We start from the raw sequence: 23,513 nt of genomic DNA, 5'->3' as shown, positions 1-23,513 counted from the left end.
ACACCACACCGTCACTTCTGCTGCAATATGTAGCCATCCTCTCTCTGCACTGCAGTAAAACTGCTAGTGCTCACCATAAAACCACTATTTCCAAAATGAAAGTTGCCTTATCCATCTTTTACTAGGCCTTCCATTAAAGGGACTCACGCACACTTGCTATCAAGCTTCATCTTTGGGCACCGTCATTGCCTAAAACACAATTCCAAGAGCAGTCTTAGAAAGGGTTCTTCTGTGTTTTATGTATAACAGAGAGCAGTGCAACTATATCTATCCTGCACTTAAAGCCTTGAACTAAAACTTTGATGTGATTGGTATTTCTAACTATTAACCTTACCCCTTCCTACTCTCAGTGTTCAAAAGAAACCACAGGATATTTTAGGACCCTATCTGTCTTCTTGTCTTGACTTTTCAAGAAGAAAGATAGTCACAGTTGTAAAATATTCTGTGATTTCTTATTAACCTTCTAGTAGTGGAGGCAGTACTTAATTTGTAAAAAAATAAGTGCTGGGGCTCAAAGTTTTTTTCAGAAGCTTGTTACCCGTGCTGCCGAATGCGGGCTTGGCCTTTGATTCGGCTACCATCAGTCACTCCCTGCACCTTTATCTTACATGTGCAGATTATTTCTCATCTCACCTTTCTCCCTTTGTCCTTGTTTCTCAGTATTTCTCTTCCTCCTCCTTTACTCCTTTTCTGCGTTTTGGTCTCATTCTGTCCCAGTCTCAAAAATGATTTCTAGTCATCACCACCTGCAACCACTGGAAAAACGTAAGCTCTGGAAATGCGCATCCTGATGTGTGGGCCTTGACTTTGGCTCTCAGTGCCTCGCTTCCCAATTTTTTTTCAAAGGTAAGCAGCCCTTGATCAGCTATTATGAAATAGGAACACGCACATATTGTAAACATGGCTGGTGAGCAAGGGGCTGAGTGGGGGCATATGCTGCTCTGGACCATACCTGTCTGCCCGGCTTCGCCTTCTAAAACAGAAGTACTCACTGACATTCACTTGCTCCCTTCCTTCCCCACCTTCACTAATTAGCTCTCAGCAGCATGTGGTGATTCCAGCACCAAGTCTACCGCTCTACCTGCAGCCTCCTCAGCAGCTTCAGAGAAGAAAGGAGTCCTGTGGGGCTGTGGCGCTGGCCTAGCTGGCGAGAAATGCTGCTAAGCCTCGGTGTAGTTACCTATTCAAAGAGAATGACAGTGGTGATAGGATGTGAGCACACTGGAGAGGCAAGCATGAGGTGCCCACTTCCGTTTGCTGCCTATGTGCCTTCATTTCCAAGTTTGTCCTATAGCTGCACTTTCAAAGCCTACCGTGACCTAGCTCAGCCATGGGCCAGCCCCTACCAATAATAATCCAGCAGGAGGCCAAGGCAGCGTGCAGGCATAGTGAGGAAGGGGAGAGAATGAGAGAAGCTTAGAAGGCGACTTTTAGAAAAATACAGCTGCCTAGCCAATTGCATTTATTTTTTTTAAACACTTGCACTTCTGCTGCCAGCATGAAAGAATTCTATAGTACCGGCCCTGTAAAATAAGCGCAGATGCTGAACACCTGAAACCACTGCCACAAATCAGTGCTTTAAACGGGTGGTACTGTCCGTTACTGAGTACCGGCACTTTTTATTTTGAGAGGGAGAGTACCTGCACTTCTCAAGAAAAACGTAATACTTTTAATTGAAGAGTACCAGCACTTTTCAGAAATAAGCGGGTGCTCTCAGAATACCTGCACTTTTGTTTCCATTTCAAGCACTGGCACAAATTAAGCAATGAATGGGGGTTAGAATAAAACAATAAAGTAAACACTGAAGATCTTCAAATAAGGCCTGCCTTGGCATTACGTCTTAGGTGAGTTGACTCCCAAAATAATGGACAACTTGTAATGAGATTCTTTGTATTTTATAGACAATGTCATGTGGTTTCATCGGTATTACCATATTTCAACGGGTTTGATTAAAGTGGCTCAAACATTAGATTATACTAATTTATGTGTCCAACACAAGTTGTATTATAGATCACTTTAAATATGATTTATCAATTGATCAACCTGTTACTAGTATTGTGCGTGAGCAGTAGTGCTCTTAAATCAAAGGAAAACGTAGAGGCAATTTGCCGCATAAACTTGAAGTGTGTGTTTGAAGGCATCATAGGCACATTTTGGTTGCAAAAACATATGATTCATAAACTTCTAGAGGTCAAGACAGTTAAGACTCTAAAATTAAGAAATTAAAATGGTCTGTCGCAACACCTCCCACGTATTTGTAATGTGAGAATATGAACTGGAACCACAAGTTTCAGAAAGTCTTAATTTGTTTTAGAATGTAAGTTCCATGTTAATACAGCAGAGTACAGCCAGAATTAGAAAGAACCACAGAGAACAATCCATTTTCATTAATGATTCGGTTGTGTGTAGAATATCGTCTCAATAATATCATGGAAGAAAAAGCAGAGGCCTAAATATTTCAACAAGGTAATTATGTATAGGTACGTATGTATTTGCTTTAGTTAATGTCACATGTACTATGGAGACAAGCTTACTCAACTCAACCCCATATGTAGTATGAGTATGGGTTTACTTTATTCAATTCTACTTGTGGTGTGGGTATCCGTTTATTTTACCTAACTCCACGTGTAGTATGAGTATGGGTTTACTTTACTTAACTTCATATTTAGTATGGATATTGATTTACTATAGCCTTAGAGTCCACCATAGAGGACTATATCATTGGTATTAGCTTCAATGGTTGCCACACACCAGGTTAGAATTGTCTGACCCTTCCTAGATATGCCCCTCTCTTCCGCCCCACTATCCTCTATAAAACCATGGACCTTCATTTTTGTTGCAGGACACGTGGCTGAATGCAAATTTACTGGCTGATTTACTTAGCTAGGATATTCTAAATCTGAATGAGGTCTACAACAATTTATGCGATGTAGATTATTAAAAGGCTGCCACACATTGGTATGCATTGTGTTTGTGGGGAGAGGGAGCATGTGGCAGTGCCACAAAATTGCTATCACTTTCCACTGGTAGAAAGAGAATGCAGAGGCTCCTTGACTTACATTATCTTGTTCTTCTCTGAATATCAACATGTCAAAACCATAGACTTCATCACAAAATAGACTTAATGACCTAGAAGAGACAAATCTAGCTGTGAAGACAATCACACATTTCATTCTTGCATTCTCTATTCAGGTTAAGTTGAGTACTGAATCTGACCCTCGCCTTTTGTGTGGACCGGAAGAGAAGGGTGACAAAGCATCCTGGATTTTCCAGAACAGTCCCACTTTTTCACGATCTGTTCCAGCAAATATCCATTAATGTGACATATTTTTGAGTGGGGTGAGTTACAGTGGGGAGGCAAGATTTCATGTGTTCCATTGAAGAATTAATTAGCAGCACAGAGATAAGTGTAGTTAGCACATATGCTACTGTTAGAAATGGGGTTTCTGGTTGGCTAGGGTATGCACCTAATTCAGGCAGAACCCACCCACTGTAGTCAGGGCAAGGGAGTTACACACCAAAGATACCCCTGCTCATCCCCTTGGTAGCTTGGCACAAGCAGTCAGGCCTATCCCAGAGGCAATGTGTAAAGTGATTGTAAACACACACAACACACGTGACGCAGTATCTCCACCACAAAGGAAACACTACACCAAGTTATATAAAAATAAACTCTACTGTACACGACATTATAAGACCAAACACATGTCAGGGATACCCTGCTACTAATTTAGTTGTCAGAACATTACACAGTTCTATTACTCTGCAAAGGTCAGCCGAAGTCACATAAAACACATAGGTTACTGGTTATTCTGCAACATAAGCAGTAGTCAGGAAATCATTATTAACACCAAAGATGCACATGTCATAATGAACATGCTACCAAAAATGCACATGTCCTAGTAAGCATATGCTACCCCAAAATGCCAAGACATTGTCATAAATGCACCATTATGACTGCACATATCATAGAAGAACACATTGTCAAGAATGGCAGGTTCCTATTATGAAATCTTACCAAAAATGAAACATTCCCTGAAAAGTAAGTCATTGTTATCACCAACCTAAACACACATATTAGGGGAGCACAAGATCAGAAATGCCAACACCATCACAAATGTACATATGAGGAAACATTTCCGTTTGGCACATGTCAAGTTCTCTGTGTTACATACAGGAGCTTCAGTGCTACTTCTGTGCTGAAGGCAGCCCAAAACGTCGAGGATCCCCTTCCTATTCCATGGGCCATTCTATGAATGCGGGGAGCACCAACCCCTTCCTTTCCGGCGGGGAGATCTCTCCTGATCCCCCCCGAAGACCAAGAACACAACAGTGACTGGCCACTGGGACCACAGCAGGCTCTTGCGGCGTGGGGAGGTTTCCATTTCCTCCCTGCTGCCTTCTCCATAATACTGTGGCTAACGCCCCTACCTCTTAAGGTCCTGGGGAATCCAGAGTGGCTCCCATCTGCAGGCAGGGAGGGTTAGGCCACAGCCCGGTGGCCGGGAGAGTTCAATTTTTATTAGCGGGGGCTCTCCCCTGCCCACCGGCATGGGTGTGAGTGCAACGACCAGCACTCTGCGCTTCACTGGGGACCGGGATGGGGGGACTCTTACCAAGCTTGGGAGTCCCCAAGGCTCCTTCTTCCTGACCCCAGCGTCCACACCTGAACAGAGGCGGGAGCTCCCCTCAACGAAGGTTCACCGTCACGGCCGCATCAGGGAGAACCCCAGGAAGCAGTTCCTGCTGGTGCCCCAGGGGCACGCTCCTGCGCGCTCTTGTCACCCGAGGGCACAGATGGAAGGTGCGCATCGTGCACCTTCTGAATTAGTTGACCCGCCTGGGTCGCGGCGGTGAGTCCTCAGCAGCCACAGCGAAGCACTCGGGACACACTGCTGTTCCACAACCTAATAAAGTGCTCAGAGTGTGCTCCCTCATGCTCTTTAATGAATAAAGAAAAGCGCTCCTCATGCGCTACACTCCAGCACAGGAGCCTTCAGATATAGTGCTGTCCTCGCACTTGAAGCAAGTGGTTTGAAGGGGGCAGGGGCCACAGCACCCATCCCCTGGAGGCAACAAGTGGAAACACAGGGCAGTAGGGCCTAACAAGCAGGCCAGCTCAAAGAGTTACAGTCAGGCAGTTCCTCCTTGGGACCCAGCAGGTCACAGGTCAGCACAACAGCAGCAGTCCAAGGCAGTTCCTGGTGAGTCCCTCCAGCAGCATTCTGTGTCCAGTCTAGTTGTTGAAGCTTGTCTCTTTTTCATGGGGAAAACCCCCTTTACTTATACTCAGTTTTGCTAAACCTTTCACATAATTGGGGAGAAGAGGTTCCAACCAGTTCCAGCTGGTTCTAGGTGTTTCCCCTCTCTCCTCCAGCACAAGCTAGGAAGATCATTCATTAGGCACATGCACCTCTGTGACACTTCCACCCTTCCTGTGTACAGGTTGTCTGAAAAGTATGCACTAAGCCCAGGTGTCACTCTGTCCTAGACGTGGATTGGATCAAGCTGCAAAACACCAGTCATAAGCACAGAGAAATGCTCACTTTCTAGAAGTGGCATTTCTATAATGTTAATACAAAATCCACCTACAACAGTAAGCAGCATTTCTCACTACCATTACAACCATACCAAACATGCCTATGCAAACCCTCATAGATCAGACAATACCCTCTAGACATAAGGCAAAGCATTTCCAAAGCAATCCTATGAGCAAGGCAGCACTCACAGCAGTGAGAAACCAAATAGGCTGCTTGTCACTACTAGGACAGGCCACACAACCAAGCATGCCCTGCCTCTTACGTACATAGCACCCTGCCTATAGGGCTAGCTATGGCCTACCTTAGCTGTGACTTACATGTAGTAAAAGGGGAGTTCCACGCCTGGCAAGTAAATTTAGATGTGGTAGTAAACTGCGCATGCATGCCCTGTGCTAGCAGGCCTGAGACAGGTTTGAAAGGCTACGTCTGTGGGTGGGGTAAGCAGCGCTGTAGGTCCACTAGTAGGATTTAATTTAAAGGCCCTGGGTATAGGGATACAACTGTACAGGGGACTTACAGGTAAGTTAAATGTGCCAATTAAGTGCACACCACTCATACCAACTTTAAAAGGGAGAGCACCTGCACTTTAGAACTGATCAGCAGTGATAAAGTGCTTAGAGTCCTGGAGCCAGCAACAAGAGGTCAGAAAAAATAGGAGGAAGGAGGCAAAATGTTTGGGGATGACCCTGCAGAAAGGCCAGGCCCAGCAGCTGTTGTGTTTAAGATTTGCACTCAATTACACTCAGTAACACACCATCAGAATTATCTATATTGGTGAGCTCAGTCAGTTAGGTCATTCTATAGTCCTCTGTTCATGCACAAGATTTTTTTTTTTTTTTTTTTAATGTCCTGGTTTTTGTTTTTCAAAACTTGAATACTCTAGGGAAGATGTAAGCTTGAACAAGTTAGACTGGTGCACCTTTACTGAATCCTTACTTGATAGGCAGGGCATCCCATTCTCTACCCTGCAGCATTACTTTGGAACAGTTGGTTCACATCACAGCACATATCTTATTAAACTAGACAGACCATTATGTGAACCCTGGTACAGTTATGCTAGGAAAAAAAAAACATTCATACATGCTGTGCAATTTTCCCATTGTTCAATATGGCCACCAGCTCTCTCAATACAACTAATTACCCGATCCTGCTGCAACAATCATTTCTAGTGGTGGGTGGTATGTCTGCATCTGTGCACTGAAGTGCTTAAACTAGCCTCCTAACCTAGAGCATATAACTGCATTTATTTATGTATGCATTTGACAATGTTCACTAACACTGCTGCACCAAAAATGTGTTATCAGTATACCCTGGACTCACAGACAAGGAAAAGACAGAATTCAAATTATTTTTAGATGACAAAGAAAATATGGAAATAAATTCATATTAGTGGAATGTAGAAACAGACAACATTTGCATTTTGAGTTATTTCATGTGAAGATGGAAAAGACGAGTTTTCCGAAATTTCTTAGAGGAGAGGAGGTTCAGTTTGGATCTTAAATGTTGTGAAAAGAAGTTCCAAAATTTGGTTGAAGGATTGTTACAGGGGTTTGTTTGAATTTGGGGGTTTTCATACAAAATGAATCCTTCCTCCTATAGTCCAACTTTCTGCTGCTAGAAAGTGAGGAGCTTGCTCAAGTAACACTGTTTTTCCAAATGCAGAACCTTATGCCTAAGAACACAGATTTTTATTTTTATTTCAGCCTTTTAGTAGGCAATGTAAGTCTTTCAAGATCAGTGTGATGTGGTCAACTGCCCCTTGGTAGATATGAGTTCAGCCGTGAAATGAGGAGCTGCCTTGATTTAGGTGGGAGAGAACTTAAGGCACCAGCATTGCCAAAGTATAGGCAGGATATGGTTAGGGCATCAACATCTGTTTTCACGTGATTTACAGTGAGGAGGAGCTTGTTGATATGAGGTGATAGCAATAGAGAGTGTCACTGTTAAAGCCCAAAGATTTATCTGTGGTGAAAAGCAGTGCTTATTCAGTGCTGGTGTTTTCTGGAGCTTGGCACCTGCACTTATTTAGTAACAGTGGAGCAGATTTATGGCAGTCCATCTCATGGTGGTGTTGTCGGTCTATTTTTTTAAAGCACAAGAGCAAAATATTTAACAATTTATTATGCAATTAAAAAAAAAATATATATATGATGGTGCCCAGGCTGTTCGTACAGTTTTGAGTCACGTAGGTCAGCCTAAAATGTAAAAATTTTATGATTGTAATGGTAAGTAAGTGTTTCTGGTGCTGGTATTTGGGAGCTTTGTCAGGGAACAGAGGTGGCACAAGCAGTATTGGTCTCATGAGAAATATATTGGGCATTGGCACTTATTAGTATACAAATTAAGCACTGGTGGTTAGTTAGAAAAGGGAAGAACATCTGCAATGGTGTATGCCCTCCAACTTCACTAGCCCCAGTGTTGTAGTGGGAATACTGAAAATGTAAATCCATTGCAATCTTTTTGACCCACTACAATATATGGCAGAAGAAGGTCTGAGCTTAGTGGCATGACCATCATACAAACATTTACATTCCTCTTCCCTCTTATATACATGAAAGGGAGAAAAGGGTTCCTAGATATTTCAGAAATTCATGGCATTGTCTACTGCCAGATATGTTGTAATTCAAGCCTGTGGCTATTGCATGAGGAGATAAGGAGCTCTAAGGGCCAAATTATGATCGTGCTCCTCTACCTTCCTCAGTTGAAGGATACAGTTAAAAATAGAAGAGCTTTCACTGCTAGAATGAGAAAGGGTTCCCACTGGGAAAAGTATAAGGTTTCTGACTAATGTAGACCCTCAGTTGACAGTAATAAGTGAATGAGTGATAGACTGATAGGCCTACTACTAATATCTTATCACCTAACCTAATCTCGACCCTTGGTATTTAGCCTGAATATTAAATTCTCTCCTCATATTCTACCTCCGCACAGTCTCTCCTTCTAGTGAATGATCTTCTCCCCCAGTTCTGTAAAAGTAGTTCATCAGGAGCACTCTCAACATCACCTTTGTCCCCATCTTTGTCCTCCTACGGTCTTTTCAACTTCTAGCACATACTGGCCACTACATCGTCTCTTCTTCTTCCCAGCCAAAAGTATTCCTCCTCATGTCCTCCTTCCTTAGGCCCCTTGGACTCTTTTATCCCCCAGATTAACACATCTCTTGTACCCATGCCCTTTGTAATGTGGTTCATCACACTTACAGTCCCTCCCATCTCTGCATCATCTATCACTGTGTTTTAATTCATTTTTATTATTGCCATACTAATGACAACCCCTTCTCCTCTTTTCAACTGTCTTGTGTGTATTCATTTCCCTTCTTCTCTACAACTTGGATACACCTTCTCTTCACCAGGTACAGTCTTTACCTGAATATGCGAAACGCTGGGGCCCACAATCCGTAGTCCCCGAACACTTCACTCAGATCACATTCATACGGCATCCATTTTGAGCACCACTGTCCATCACAACCACTTCTCCACTCTGTTAAATCTTCCTCGACCATGAAGCGTGGCCAGACAACCCGCCATGCTACTTATTGTCTTTGCTCTGAGACTGACAAAAGAACACACATTAACTCTTGCCTTTCTTTCTGCTTGTTCCTAAGTTATATCTTGGTATTCATTACACTATCTTCTGTTCCCCATCCTTCATCTCACACTCTTAGTCCAAAACCACTAAGGCCCTGATTACAAGCGCAGTGAACTGAAGGTGCTATGTAAAGCACACAATAAAATCAAACTACTCGGCGTTCTGAATTTATTGGGTGAGATAAATTGCACCATTAGGAAATAACATGCAGATTTTGATATTTACCACACTAAATCCCCATGTGACGGTACACTCTGTATTTTTTTCACCTATTAAAATCCAGTCAGGTTTGTGATTAAATTTAATAAAGGATTGTACTCAGAATACACCTCCTGTTCATTTTGAAGGAGATTTCAGCCTTTTTACTTTCGCATCTTTTCCTTTCTGGGACTCAACATCCTTTGGGGGAAGAAAGTGTCTAAAGCGAGAAATCAACAGGGTTTAAATTCTATATGAAAAAAAAACGCGGGTTGTATACAATCAAGGCATTGCATGAGGCGTGTGGACATAATTCTTTTTTGGCAAGTTGCTAGAAAAAGAATCCATATAAATAATGAGCATGAGCGCTCTGTTAGGTGCTGAAAGAAGGCAAAATAAAACGCAGCTATTCTGAAACACAGCAGAGCTCACTCCACCAGAGAAAACTACACAGGCCTGCTCATCTGTGAAGCTTTCCTTTACTGAAAATGGCAGGAGTGATCATGGGCGTCTGCGCATATATTTCTAAAGCACTGTGTGAACATTTATGTCAAAAGTATGCTATGTTAAATGCAGTAGTTTTTCTAAAAATCTACTAAGGATAGTGATCTGCCTTTCACTGGATAGTCAAATAAAAGCCGAGGTCTTCCAGCATTGGGACATATGGACTCTGTAGACATACATAATGTTACCGACACCATACTGGAAATGAACATTTGAAAGCCTTTTTCGGAAGGTTAAATGATGCGCTTAAACTTTAGCTCACACATTTTTCCATCTGTCTTTTCAAAAATGTATTTAACGTTGTTAATGCCCAACATTGTACAAAAGTGTTGTGAGACCCGGGCCGAGGATACTACATTGAGAGACAATTGCCCAGCAAGGGCTCATTCTGGAGAAATGACACAGACTTTGAGATGGCACATAAATAGAACCTACTTTCATAATACATAAACGGATGCTTACAAATGGAAGCTCTCTGTTGCTTAGTCAATTAAACAAATCTGACTAGAGCAAGTTATTTATTTGCAAACATTGGTACACATGCACAATAGCATTTATTAGTATAGTAAGCAGTGCTACCGAAGTACTCCTTTATTTACTTTTACAGACCTGCATGAATCAGCCCTGAAACACCCTGCCCCTTATTAGCATTAGTAATGTAATAATTCTATATTATAATTCCATTAACATTCCTAACAAAGATATGTGAGTATGTAAAAGAACACTGCTGGAATACTACATTACCTCATCCAAAATGATGTTGTGAATTGTGAATAGGCCCCGTTGTTGACTAGGCCTGAAGACCTAGGGATAGGGCAACACCCATGTACAAGAAAAAAAACAATTTCAACTTGCAGAATGATACCGGAGTTGAAAATTCATTTATCACTGCATTCAATGACACAGAATTTTAACCATTGTCTCTATTAAGGCAAACAATGTCAATAAATATTAGCTTATACAAGTGTTTGATAACAGCTGGCCAATGGTAAGAGATCAATAGTCACAAGTGTTGCTAACAATATCCTTTTTAATTTATTAATTTGCATCTTGCTTAGGAGCAGAACGATATATAAGGTATTTTTTTTCCTTCTACAAAGAAACCGTGACATTACGTAGATGACTGCAATAGGCAGGGCATACAAAGTTACAGTGCTGTTTTATCAAAATATCAAATTAAAAATATTGTGGTTCGAAAATATTCTTGCTAGAATATCCTTAATTATACACACAAAAGAAGGGGCAGAGGTACAAGTAGTCAACTATCCTCCCAAATTATAAAGTTGATATTATGAGCCACACAAAAGGGATGAGGAGGCAAAACAAAAAAGATTAACACTCTCCCTGGGGACCCATATATGGGATAAAAGTGCCTTCACCCACATATATTGTCATGCTTCATCATAGGGTGTTCTAAAACATCCCTTTCATAACCAACACCCAAGGTCAAGCAATTATTGTTTTATACTTTAAAAATCTCTCAAAGGGGTCCGCCGTACAATGTCCAACTAAATCTGCCTTAGAAGCATCCCCACTAATTTATTCTGAGTCTCCTAGCTGGGGTTGAAAACACTCAATAAGACAGTCTTGGGGTATTATCGCCCTATCATCTCTCTACACAGACTAACATGTTTCGGACAGTAATCTATCACCACTTAGGGTAGGGTGTCTTCTTCAGGACTAAAATGATATGAGGTAATATTATGCAGAGACCTTACCTGCCACCTGATTTCGTAAGACCAGGAAGTTTCTGAAAAACAAAACAACAACATCGTCATTCGTATCCCTCTGGAAGGTGAATGTATATAGTCTCCACAATCAAGCACATGAATTGTGTTCTTATTATTTTATGACTAATTGTGTCATGCACCTTAATTCAACATGCACCACCATTGCTATTTCGTGAAACACCACACAACAGAGTCGTGATTACATAGGTGGGGTTAAAAAGACAGCACAAAAATCATTGTGCATTGTACAAATCCTTACCCTGGTATTTGTACAATCTCTCTAAACCTGGGGTAGAGGCGGGTACATCCCCTGTAGTCGCAAACTGTAAAAATAATATGTAGATGTTAACCAAGACACTATCTATCAAGAATTCTTTAATACATCCATCTTCGTATTCAGAGTATCATATAGGATGCTTTGCATGTCCTGTGGAGGCCAGTCACCATGTGCATGGTATTCTGTAATCCAGAAGCGGTCAGTGAAACCAAGTTCCCAAAGCTCAGCCACGCCCAGCAGGATATCAGACAAAGTATGGCAAATGCAATGTAAATGTCGGCTATTACTATATGAACTTGCTCCCACTATCAGCAAAGTTTTAGTAAAAGTATGGCAATCACATTGTAAATATTGGCTGTTACCAAATGCGTTCATACCCATTATCTGCAAAGTTTTAGTCATCCAATTCACTAAAATCTCAGCCCCCCCACCCCACTCACTTCATCAAGGGACCGATTCCACCCAAAATGCCACTCGTTGTCCTATGATGATGGGGCCGCTTTGGCGTGTTCAATTTGTAGCGACCTCGGAGGCCGATATGTGTTGTGCTGTGTAGTCACGTAGATGTACACCCAAAGTCAAGCTCTAAACCGCTGACCTACCCACAGATGCAGACTGCTTTCTACATGGATGCTCTCCCTCTGGCATCATTTCATTAAGGCATCCACCTGGTCCAAAACTAGACCGGTGAACTGCACATTGGTGTGCAGCACGGGATAGCATGTAAAGCATATTAATGTATGCTCCCTGCTCTGAAAAAACAGGGCTGGAAGTCAGAAAATGTGAATTATCACACCAGTGCAAATATGACCCTATCCTTAGAAATATTACTGCTAACTAACACATTCGTACTGCCATTCAATCTGTGTGGGTGTGTTATCACATAGTGTAACCCATTCTAGTATATTACACTTCAGGTAGCATGCCTTCAATCAAAAAGATATATGTGATGCAAATAGGAATATCTCAGTGAAATGTGGCCTTCCATTTATGGCATTACTCTCATATGCTGTTCAGGTGATGCCAGGGAATGTCATAATTCAATCCTTTCACATGGTTATGCAACCTATAAAGCCATTTTTGATCTTGCTTAAACAAGAAATTCTTGCTATCCTGCACCTAGCGTGGAATATTAGGTTGTTCTAGTACCACCCACGTTAGGTCATTTGCAGTGTGGTTCAGCTCCAGGAAATGTATGGTTAATTTGGTCATTGTTTGTATACATTCCACATTACTCTTGTGTTCTATAATCCTTATGTTAACCTTTCTCGCCGTCATGCCCACATAAGGTAAACTACAGGAGCAACAGAATATGGCATTCTTGGAGTTACGTGTTGTGTGCTTTGTTATTACCCATGGGTATTTCAGGCCCACATCAACAGTTTTTATGGTTTTCGTGATATGGCATACTTTGCACAATCCCATGCATTTTGACCCACAACCATAGATACATCTCAAACTCTTGGTATCACTACGGTCCTATTCTCCTGTGGTTTCGTATGAATCAACATGTTCCTAATACTATCACTCGTTTAATGAGAATACAACTGGTTTGAATTTGAAACGCTATAAAAAATCATTGCTCCACCCCTGGTGTTGGTTATGCAGGAAATGTTGTTTGCATGCCCTATGGTGAAGCATGCCACTATTAGTGAGCAACAGCACTTTTGTCCCCCGGGAGAGTGTTAATCTTCTTAGTTTTACCGTCTCGTCCCTTTTTTGTGGGTTAAAATATAATTAAGTCAAAAACTTTGTGGTACTTAAAACTGAATTTAAAAATTTCTCTTTTTATGTATGTAACATTGCCTTTTGTATATATTTGTGTATGATCTTGTTTTCTTTAATATCATTGTAAAAAAATATTGTATTTCAATTAGTTTGATAAATATCACATATTTTAGTTTTCTAAATCACTAGTATTATAATAACATTTGTTTTAATGTTTTTCAGTACAGTTGTGTGTTTATATATGATTTTTAAAAAAAATTGAAATTGTTAATTTAGTAGTGGTTTGCTGGGGATTATGGTGGGAGGTGTCTTAAAATGTAAATTATTGTTTTAAAGGTAAATATGGTACGGAGTTTAATTTTAATTATTAATTAATTATGTATATTCCTTACTTGATTGACTTTTTCTTCAAATTCCTTGTTAATTTTTTATTATTTGTTAACAGCTTGTTCATTTTTTAAATTATTAAATTGTGTTAATTAGTTTTATATTCATTGTTTGAATTATAATTATTTTATTGATTAATTCAATATTGACATTTTTTCGTTTTTATCAGTTGTAATTGTCAATTTTAGTTTTTTATACTAATAGTCAGGGAAGTCTTTTAATGCAATTTTTTTTTTTTTTTTTTTTTTTTAAATTTGTTATATAAAAGTATTGTCTTTTGGGATAGTAAAGCTGACTCCTCAGTAGTCCAATATTTCCCTACTATTGCTTACATTGAATTAGGTATAGTAAATCTGACCCCTTCAAAACTGTCATTTTCACCACTTTAGTTTACTCTGAAGTAACATTAGTAAACCTGACTCCTTCAAAGTCAAACACCTTACCTACTCTCCTCAAATTGAGTGGGAATAGTAAACCTGACCACTAAAAAATCCTACATTTTCCCTATTTTTGCTTTCATTGGAGTGGGAATAGTAAGTCTGACACATCTAAATTTTAACACTTTCCTACTTTTGCTAAGGGTGGATTTGTATTAGTAAATACGATCCTCTCCAAAATACAACACTTCCCGTACTGTTGCTCAGATTAGAGTGGGAATAGTCAATCTGACCCCTTGAAAGTCCAACACTTTCCCGACTGTTGCTTAGCTTTGTGTGTGAATAGTAAATCTAACTTGTCCAAAGTCCAACACTTTAATATTTAGTATCAACTTCTGACTTCGGCTTGGTATTTATCAGTATGGGAGATTCTGGCCATTGAAAGAATGTTGTTTAGTTTCTGTGGTTTTTTAAATAATTTCTGTCTGAAAGCAGCAACCTTTAGTGATTTGCGACTTGAAAGCGTCTTCATTGTTGTAAATATTGCAGTTGTTTTGTAGACATTCCTTTAGAATGGTGACATACAAGTCGATCATTTAATTTGGCTTCTGCACTGTTAAGTGTACCAGACGTTGTTAACATTTCTTTTGGAATAAGGGATGTCTGCCATATGATGATCTATCTACTCAAGCTGGTAGATGATGTCAGACCCTACACAGTTCATTGGAAGACAAATGAGGCAGTTTCCTTCTCTTTGCCCAGCGCACTCATGTACACATTAAAGTCTTTTATCAAGCAAAACCCTCTGGGACCAAAGTTGTTGGTGTCAGACGAAAGGGTTGGGCAGTAATTTGGGGACAGCAGAGACTGAGGGCACCAACAACTGTCCGATCATGGAAGAGGGCACACCGAGGTTTGTTTCTGTGGCAATTACATGTTTGTAGTTTTCAGGCAATGATGTGCCATGTCGTATGTGTATGTCACATGAGATTCAGGCCACAAAGAGCACTCAGTGATCACAGGACCCGTGTTCCACAAGCCTCAACGCCACCGTAAGATCCTTCTCATGCCATCTATGCATGATGTGGATCATGTTAAATAATATTGTTCAAAAAATCGGTTGTCTTTATATTATCTCAGTGTTATATATAGTCTTGATTGCAATGCATAATATTAGCATTTGAATATGCAGGCTGATTCAGAGAGGCAAGCGCACCGCCAGAGCCATATGTACTCTGCACAGCCAGCATGCTCATACGTATGTGCTTCCCGGACACATCATTCAATGTGGAACGGGAATCACGTCACTCTGCTGGGATTCAACACGACCGGAATCATGCAGGTCTGTAAACACTGCATAAACCTTAACAATAAATTTAGGTCATTTATAGGTCCCTACATTTGTAATTTTGCCGTTTAAGACATTTTAAATAGCAGGTGTTGCTATTACCCAATTCAATGGTATTCAGTTTATTCATCTCAGAAGGATGATTGAAGGATTCAGCTCCATCAGGTGTATTTCGCAGCATAAGTCACCTAGGAGCATTCATTCAATGAGCCATCTAACTGGCACTTATGGGCTTGATTTAGAGATTGGCAGACATGTTACCTGCCACAAACTTGAAGAATATCCCATATGTCTAATAATAAAAGCATTATAGCCCATGGCACTGTAATAAGGCTGATAGGGCATCGTCACATTTGTGACAGAGGAACCTATCCACCAAAGTCAAAATCAGGCTATACAACTCCTAACATTACCTCCTCATCCATCTTCCCCTCTACAGTCCTTACTTGTGAGATTTCATCCCTGTCCTGCAGCATCTGTTCCATAGATAACTTCAAGAAGTCCTCTCAGTGTGGCCGAAACTACCCAGCAGGCAGTAGAAAAAGGAAGGACCCATTAAAACACACCATCTTCTTCTTTTTCTGGGTCCTGAAGACCCTAACTGATGTCAGATAAGTAGTTTTCTTGTGTTTTACTAATGTTTAAATGTTTTCTTTGGAGTGCTTGCTTTAGCAGCACTTAAAGCTTATTATGGTCGGATGTATTCAGTGTTTCTGCCCAACCAAGAACTGCTGTATCATATTTTCGGTTATGCAATGGTAGGGCTGTATTTCAAGTTACTCTACTTTAAAGCAGAGGCTTCTCTTAAGCGTGCCAACTCATTATATTTTCAGAGTTCTCTTGGGCAGCATTTACAAGTGTAGCTGCCCAATCCAAGGTGGTAGGTCCATCATATATCCTGTGAGACTTCAGGTTGCTATGACCGAAATACAGGACGTTTTGGTTAGTTTCACTGCATTGCAGGTGCCTGACATTTTCAAGTGGTTTCTTCTAAGCATGAAGGAGGCTTTAGAAGAAATTCTAGGACCTTAATCAGTCCCTTCAATGGCTTCTATTCAGCAAATGACTGAACAAGGTGTGGAGGCTGCCTTTGCGGCTAGGGAGGGTCTTGTATTCAGGACTCTGTAGATCCTGATGGGGATGCAGTAGAGGAGCGGAATAGTGGCGTGTTTGTTGAGGGTGCAGAGCTCTCTGAATTATTACATTTAATAGAAAATATTGGTCTTCTTGTGCTTGACCCTGCAATTGGAGAGAAGGCACCCAAAGCTCCTGGAAGGAGTCCAGGCCCTGTTAGTAAAGAAGGCAATTTGTCCAGTACCACTTCAGAACCGGGGCAAAAGTTATTACTCAATTCTGTTTATAGTACAATAACCTTTGGGCAATTTTCAACCAATATTAATTTTAAAAGGGCGCAAACATTATCTCTATCATCGCTCCTTTAAAATGACAGCACTGCTAAGTATTTTTCCATTACTGAAACAGATTTCCCGGCGTAGCTGAATTTGAAGGATGCTTACCTCCATACTCCTATTTTTCTATCTCACCAAAGGTTTCTTCAGTTGGCTGTGGGGCAACACCATTTTCAATATCAAGTTCTTCTATTTGGATTGACAAAGGCCCAAGGGGTTATTTTAAAGAGCTTGGCTCTTTTGGTGGGTATTTCATTTTCTCGAGATATCTAGGTATATCCATAGCTTGACTATCAGTCAGTTTCCCTTCATTTTCCAAGGTGGAGAACTATGTCCAAGAAGTGTGTAGTCTGCTTAAGGATTACAGGGTTCTAATCAATGTCAGTAAGTCCTACTTTCAGATTGTTCTGCAACTCCAGTTCATCAGGGCCCTCTTCCACATGGACAAGGGGGAAGTGTTTCTCTCTCCATAAGGAATCTTGCAGGACTTGTTACTGCGATCTTAGGTCTCAGTAAAACTGTGGTTATGCAGTCATGGGGAGATGCCTTTAGCCATAGTTACCTGGAACCGTTCCACCCATATCCCTTGGTACATCATGTATTGTCTCACTGGACTCCTCTGTCTCAGAATTAAAAAAACCTTAATTCCAATCACTTCTCAACTTTATTTGGATCTCTAGTGGTGGCTCAACTCGGAGTCTCTGGCAGGGGGTCATCAGTTGAGTCAGTCTTCCCCAATGATAATAGTGACAGATTCCTGTGGGCGTATGTATTGGGGTCCTGTACAGAGCAGGGTAGGTGGTCGCGACAACAGACTCGGTCCTCATCCAGCTGGTGGGAGATGGATGCTGTCATAGCAGCACTCTTAGCCCTTCTTCCTCAGATCAGGCATTATAATGTATGCATTCATTTGGACAATCAGGTTATAGTGGCATATCTCAACCACTGAAGGAGGATGGTTCTTTCCCTCTACTTCATTTCAAGGGAGATTTGTGTTTGAGCAAAGTCTAATCTCCAGTCTCTGAGAGCACTATATCTTCCAGGGAGAGAGAATGGGCCTATAGACCAGCTGAGCAGGACGTTTTCCTCTTTTGTAACCCTTTGCCTGTCGCACACAGTTTTTCATCAGATTTGTTACTTTGTTCCAGGGTCAGACATTCATGGCTTGAATCTATTTGTATCCAAGGACAAGACTTTTCTGCCTCAATTCTATTCCCTTGTTCCAATCAGGGTTGCCTGGGGGATGGATGTTTTCTCTGTCAAGTGGCCAGTGGGTCTCCTGTTTTGTTCCCCACCCATTCCTATGAGTACTCAGATGTTAGAAAAGATTTCAGAAGACCAGGTTCAGATTCTCTTTGTGGCTCCAAAGTGGGTTCTGGGGCCTTGGTTTCCAGTCTTGATGGCAATGGCTGTAGTTCCACCATGAATGTTTCCTCCCCAGCCATCCCCATTGAGTCAGTCTCAGCTTATTCTAATATTTCTCAATCCATTGAATGTGTGGCTTTTTCTGTTCAGTGGGAGATCTTATTAGCTAAAGGTTGTTCCTCAGACATTGCAGATGCTATTCATCAGTCCTGTCGACCTTCCACCACAAAGTCATACAGCCGACAGTGGCAGAAGTTTGAAAATGGTGCCTAGACAAGGATTTGCAAGCTCTCTTTGTGATCTAGTTCGAATTTTAGGCTTCCTGTAGGATGGTTTCAGGTTGGGTTTGGCAGTCTCTACTATTCATGCACAGTGGGTAGCAATTCAAGCTTTCAGGGGTGAGGCGACGGTATCATTAGCTCCTCTAGCTTCTAGCCTATTGAGGAGTTTTTTCCTTCAACTTCCTTCAGTGCATTTCCTGGCACCCCCTTGGGACTTGCCTTTGGTTGTTTTTGCTCTTTCTTCTCCTCCTTTTGAGGAGTCAGCAGACCTCAAGCTTTTTACACAAAAGGTGGTGTTTTAGTGACTATTTGGTCAGGATGATCATTGGGGCAAATAGTTGCTTTGCCTCCGGTTTCACCTTGTATTTGTTTTTTCCAAGACAAGGTGGTTTTGCATCCCTGTCCTTCATTTTTGCAGAAGGTCTCATCCTCTTTTGATATATCTCAGGCTATAGCTCTTCTTGTGTTTTTATTTTCGTAACCCTCCTCGGCCTAGGAAGAGGTTCTACCTACGTTGGATTTGCATAGGGCCCTTTCTAAATACTCAACTAGAACAGCTCCTTTACATAAAGTAGATGCATTATTTGCCTTTTTTTGGTCTGACATCAATGCTTTTATAGGGTATGTGCGAGGTTCGTTTTTCATTTCAAATGATCCACATTCGAGTTTATCAACTTTACATTCATTTTTTGTACAGAACAAGAATGTTCTACAGAAAAGTATTGCCCTCAGCATTGCAGCAACATTTTATACTGCACATTTTAAGAATTATTGCAAGTACGCATATGCAATCATTTCACAGTGTCCTCGTATAGTATGCATATTTCTAAAACTAAAAGCGTTGGGGAAGTCCAGAGCAGTCACTCAGTAGACACGGCATGATATGAATACTAATATTGCTAAAAATATTCTAGAATGTGTTAATTGGATTCCCACGGATCCGAAAGATCTCTCTAATTAAATAAGAGAGTTTGCATTTGACAGCATTTCCTCACTGTGGTTTTCCCAGAAACTACACGTGAACCAAGAGCACGTAATATTGTACACCAGCTTTAGGCTTGTCACAAACCTTTTAAACAAAAGTACGGCATTACAATAGTATACCTACGTGTTGTCTTTTTACTGCACCTTGGTGGCTTTGCAATAAACGTCTGAATTCGATTAAAGATTTACAGCTGTGACGCTAGTACCTCAAATTCAAACATCAATCGGTGGAATGCTCCATTTGCTGTGTATTTACTTGCCACATGTGTGGATCGCGTTTCCGAGGCGACTGGAAAGCTTGGGCGCGAGCGCTCCAAAAAACTCCCTACCCCTGATATGAAACTGTAATTCATGTATTTATTTACATAATCGCCTGTTTACGTATGCATATGTTTCATAATTTTGTTAGCATTGTAAATGTCCGTGTAATAAGGCAACGCGTTTTGCATATTAGCACCATTATGTAATTGGGATGTGAATTCCACTTTTGATACAGAAATATTGCCACTGTTAGAGAATGAATGGCGATAGGTAAAAACGTCAGTGGCCACATTCTAGAAGGACCGCTTCTATGCATATTTAACGTGCTATTATGCCATTAGGCTGTCATCTATTTGTTATTTTAAGAAAGTACAGCTTTCTTTTGCCACTATTTGATTCTTATTTTGAAATGCATTTTAAACGTAATTCACAATACCTAAGAAATACATCTCTATTGGCAGTCTGAGCGCCTTAGTGTTCCACTTACTGGAGTGTAGCAGCCATTATGTGGCTGGTCAAGGGTCTTCATTGGCTATTCACACATTGCCCATTTATGCCCACAAGCGTGTATCTGCAGTGTATCACTTCAACAGGTGTGACGTGAACGTTCTGATGGCATGCTGAGTGGGTGGGACATCTCGCATGCCAAATGCAGGTATGTTGTCACCAGGCCATTAATTTTGCATTTCTCATAAAGGCATGCAAATACGTTCAAAATGGCTCATTGTAGCATATATTAACATTGCACTTTCCCTTCAACATTACTCATTGATAAGCCTCAAAAGCTTTTATATTTTCCCATACAGGCCTTGGCAAGTATTCTTCTTTGCAAAGAAGTATGCATGGCTTTTTCTTAAACATGCTCTGGATATCTCCCAATCTCTGGACAATGATGATATGACTAATGAATGTAGCACTGCAATCTGAAAGAAAGAGGCCAGTGCCCGATAATTTTATTGCTGATTCCTTCCAATTACAACTTTGTTAGACCTGACAGGCTTAGTGTGGTCACCTCTAACTTTTTGCCTGCCTCCCTCTACTTTTGAGATACTGTTTTTGCTGTTTTTTAGACTCTGCACACTTTACCACTGCTAACCAGTGCTAAAGTGCATATGCTCTCTCCCTTTAAACATGGTAACATTGGATCACACCCAATTGGGCTATTTAATTTACTTATAAGTCCCTAATAGAGTGCGCTATATGTGCCCAGGGCCTGTAGATTAAATGCTACTAGTGGGCCTGCAGCACTGATTCTACCACCCACTTCAGTAGCTCCTTAACCTTGTCTCAGGCCTGCCATTGCAAGGCCTGTGGGTGCACTTTCACTGCCAATTCGACTTTGCATTTGAAAGTACTTGCCAAGCCTAAAACTCTCTTTTTCTACATATGACACCCCTAAGGTATGCCCTAGGTAACCCATAGGGCCGGGTGCTGTGTAGGCAAAAGGCAAGACATGTACCTATGTAGTTTACATGTCCTGGTAGTGTAAAACTCCTAAATTCGTTTTACACTGTTGTGAGGCCTGCTTTCTTCATAGGTTAACATTGGGGCTGCCCACATACATTGTTGGAGTGGTAACTGCTGATGTGAAAGGAGTAGGCAGGTCATATTTAGTATGGCCAGAATGGTAGTACAACATCCTGCTGACTGGTGAAGTTGTATTTAATATTACTATTTTAGAAATGCCACTTTTAGAAAGTGAGAATTTCTCTGTACATAAACCTTTCTGTGCCTTACAATCCACGTCTGTCTGGGCTTAGTTGACAGCTTCCTTGTGCATTCACTCAGACACACCCCAAACACAGGATACTCAGCTTCAATTGCATACATCTGCATTTTGAATGGGTCTTCCTGGGCTGGGAGGGTGGAGGGCCTCCCCTCACACAAAGGACTGCCACACCCCCTACTGGGACCCTGGCACACAGGATTGAACTGAAAGGGGACCTTGTGCACTTCTAATCCATTCTTTGAAGTCTCCCCCACTTCAAAGTCACATTTGGGAATTTAAACAGGGCCTCTGCCCCTACCAATTCAGACTCTTCCTGGAGAAGAGAACCTGAACCAGAAACTGCATCCTGCCAAGAAGACCTGCCTGGCTGTTCAAAGGGCTCACCTGTCTTCTTTCTGTGTATGACTGCTGCCTTGCTGTTGCCCTGCTGCCTTGCTGCTCTCTGGCTGCGGTGAGGAAGTGCTCTCCAAGGGCATGGCTAGAGCTTGCCTCCTGTTCCCAGAAGTCTCAGGACCAAAAAGACTTCATCTCTGCAAGAAGGACTCCTTGTGCGGCGAAAATCGCCCCACAGCCTGTCAGAAACGCACCACAGCCTGCACTGCGGTGAAAATTTCACCGGACGCCGAACAGGAACGACGCAGCCCGACTTCGCAACGAGAAGATCGACGCAGAGCCAGCGTAGCAACCGGAAACTTGACGCACGGCCTCATCGGATCGACACACAGCCGAGCCAGAACGACGCAGCCCGACTTCCAGAGAAGAATCGAGGCAGCGCCTGCCATGCAGTAGAAAATTCAACGCAACACCTACTGGATCGACGCAGCTCCTGTGACTTTGTCCTAGCAGCGCCAGAAATCCAAGCATCGTCCCGGGGTGCTTGAAAACCCCGCAACCCGAAGAGGATCCACGACCGAGTGCTGGAAATCGATGCACAGCCGTCCCTGCATGAAAACTAAACAATGCATCACCGTGTGCGGCCCGAGAAATTTACGCACACCCCTTTGTTTCCACGCATCTTCTCCTCTGTGGTCCTTTGCGGAGATTTTTCACGCAAACCAGGAACTTTATGCTTGAAAGAGACTTTACTTGCTTTAAAAATACATTTCAGTGATACCTCAACATATACTTAATGCATTTTAATCGTTTTGACCTGCATTTATCCAGATAAATATTATATATTTTTCTAAACACTGTGTGGTGTATTTTTGTGGTGCTATATTGTGTTATTGTATGATTAATTGTTCAAATACTTTACACATTGCCTTCTAAGTTAAGCCTGACTGCTCAGTGCCAAGCTACCAGAGGATGGGCACAGGGTAATTTGGATTGTGTGTGACTTACCCTGACTAGAGTGAGGGTCCTTGCTTGGACAGGGGGTAACCTGACTGCCAACCCAAGACCCCATTTCTAACAAACTTGATAAGTGAACTTGTACAGCGGGTTCTGAGTGGTTGAGTTGATTTATCTTTAGGAAAAATCTAGTCATCGTTCTCTGCCCCACTGTTAGAAATAGAGTCTATAGTTGGCAGAAGTATGCACCCTGTCCAAGTAGGGACCACAATCCTAGTTACGGTAAGTAAATTACACTCCCTAAATTAACCTGTGCTCATCACCTGGTAGCTTGCCATAGAGCAGTCAGGCTTAACTTAAGAGGCAATGTGTAAAGTATTTGTGAAACACTTAATTACAGTAACATAGTGAAAGACACCACAAAAAGATTCAGCACCAGGTTAGAATAATAGAGAATATTTGTCTGAGTAAAACAGGACCAAAATGACAAAAATCCAATTATCCAATCAGGAGTTAT

The 23,513-nt window shown here is 41.5% G+C and overlaps 1 protein-coding gene across 2 annotated transcripts in view; it reads left to right on the top strand.

Moving 5' to 3' along the window:
* The window catches only part of SLC24A3 (solute carrier family 24 member 3), a 1,392,829-nt gene that overhangs the window by 48,370 nt on the left and 1,320,946 nt on the right, over nucleotides 1-23,513 (top strand). The window lies entirely within an intron of this gene.

The sequence above is a fragment of the Pleurodeles waltl genome, chromosome 5 (genome assembly GCF_031143425.1).
Source record: "Pleurodeles waltl isolate 20211129_DDA chromosome 5, aPleWal1.hap1.20221129, whole genome shotgun sequence".
Lineage (NCBI taxonomy): Eukaryota > Metazoa > Chordata > Amphibia > Caudata > Salamandridae > Pleurodeles > Pleurodeles waltl.
Note: the sequence above shows the minus strand (reverse complement) of the source record. Positions and strands in the feature narration are given on the sequence as shown.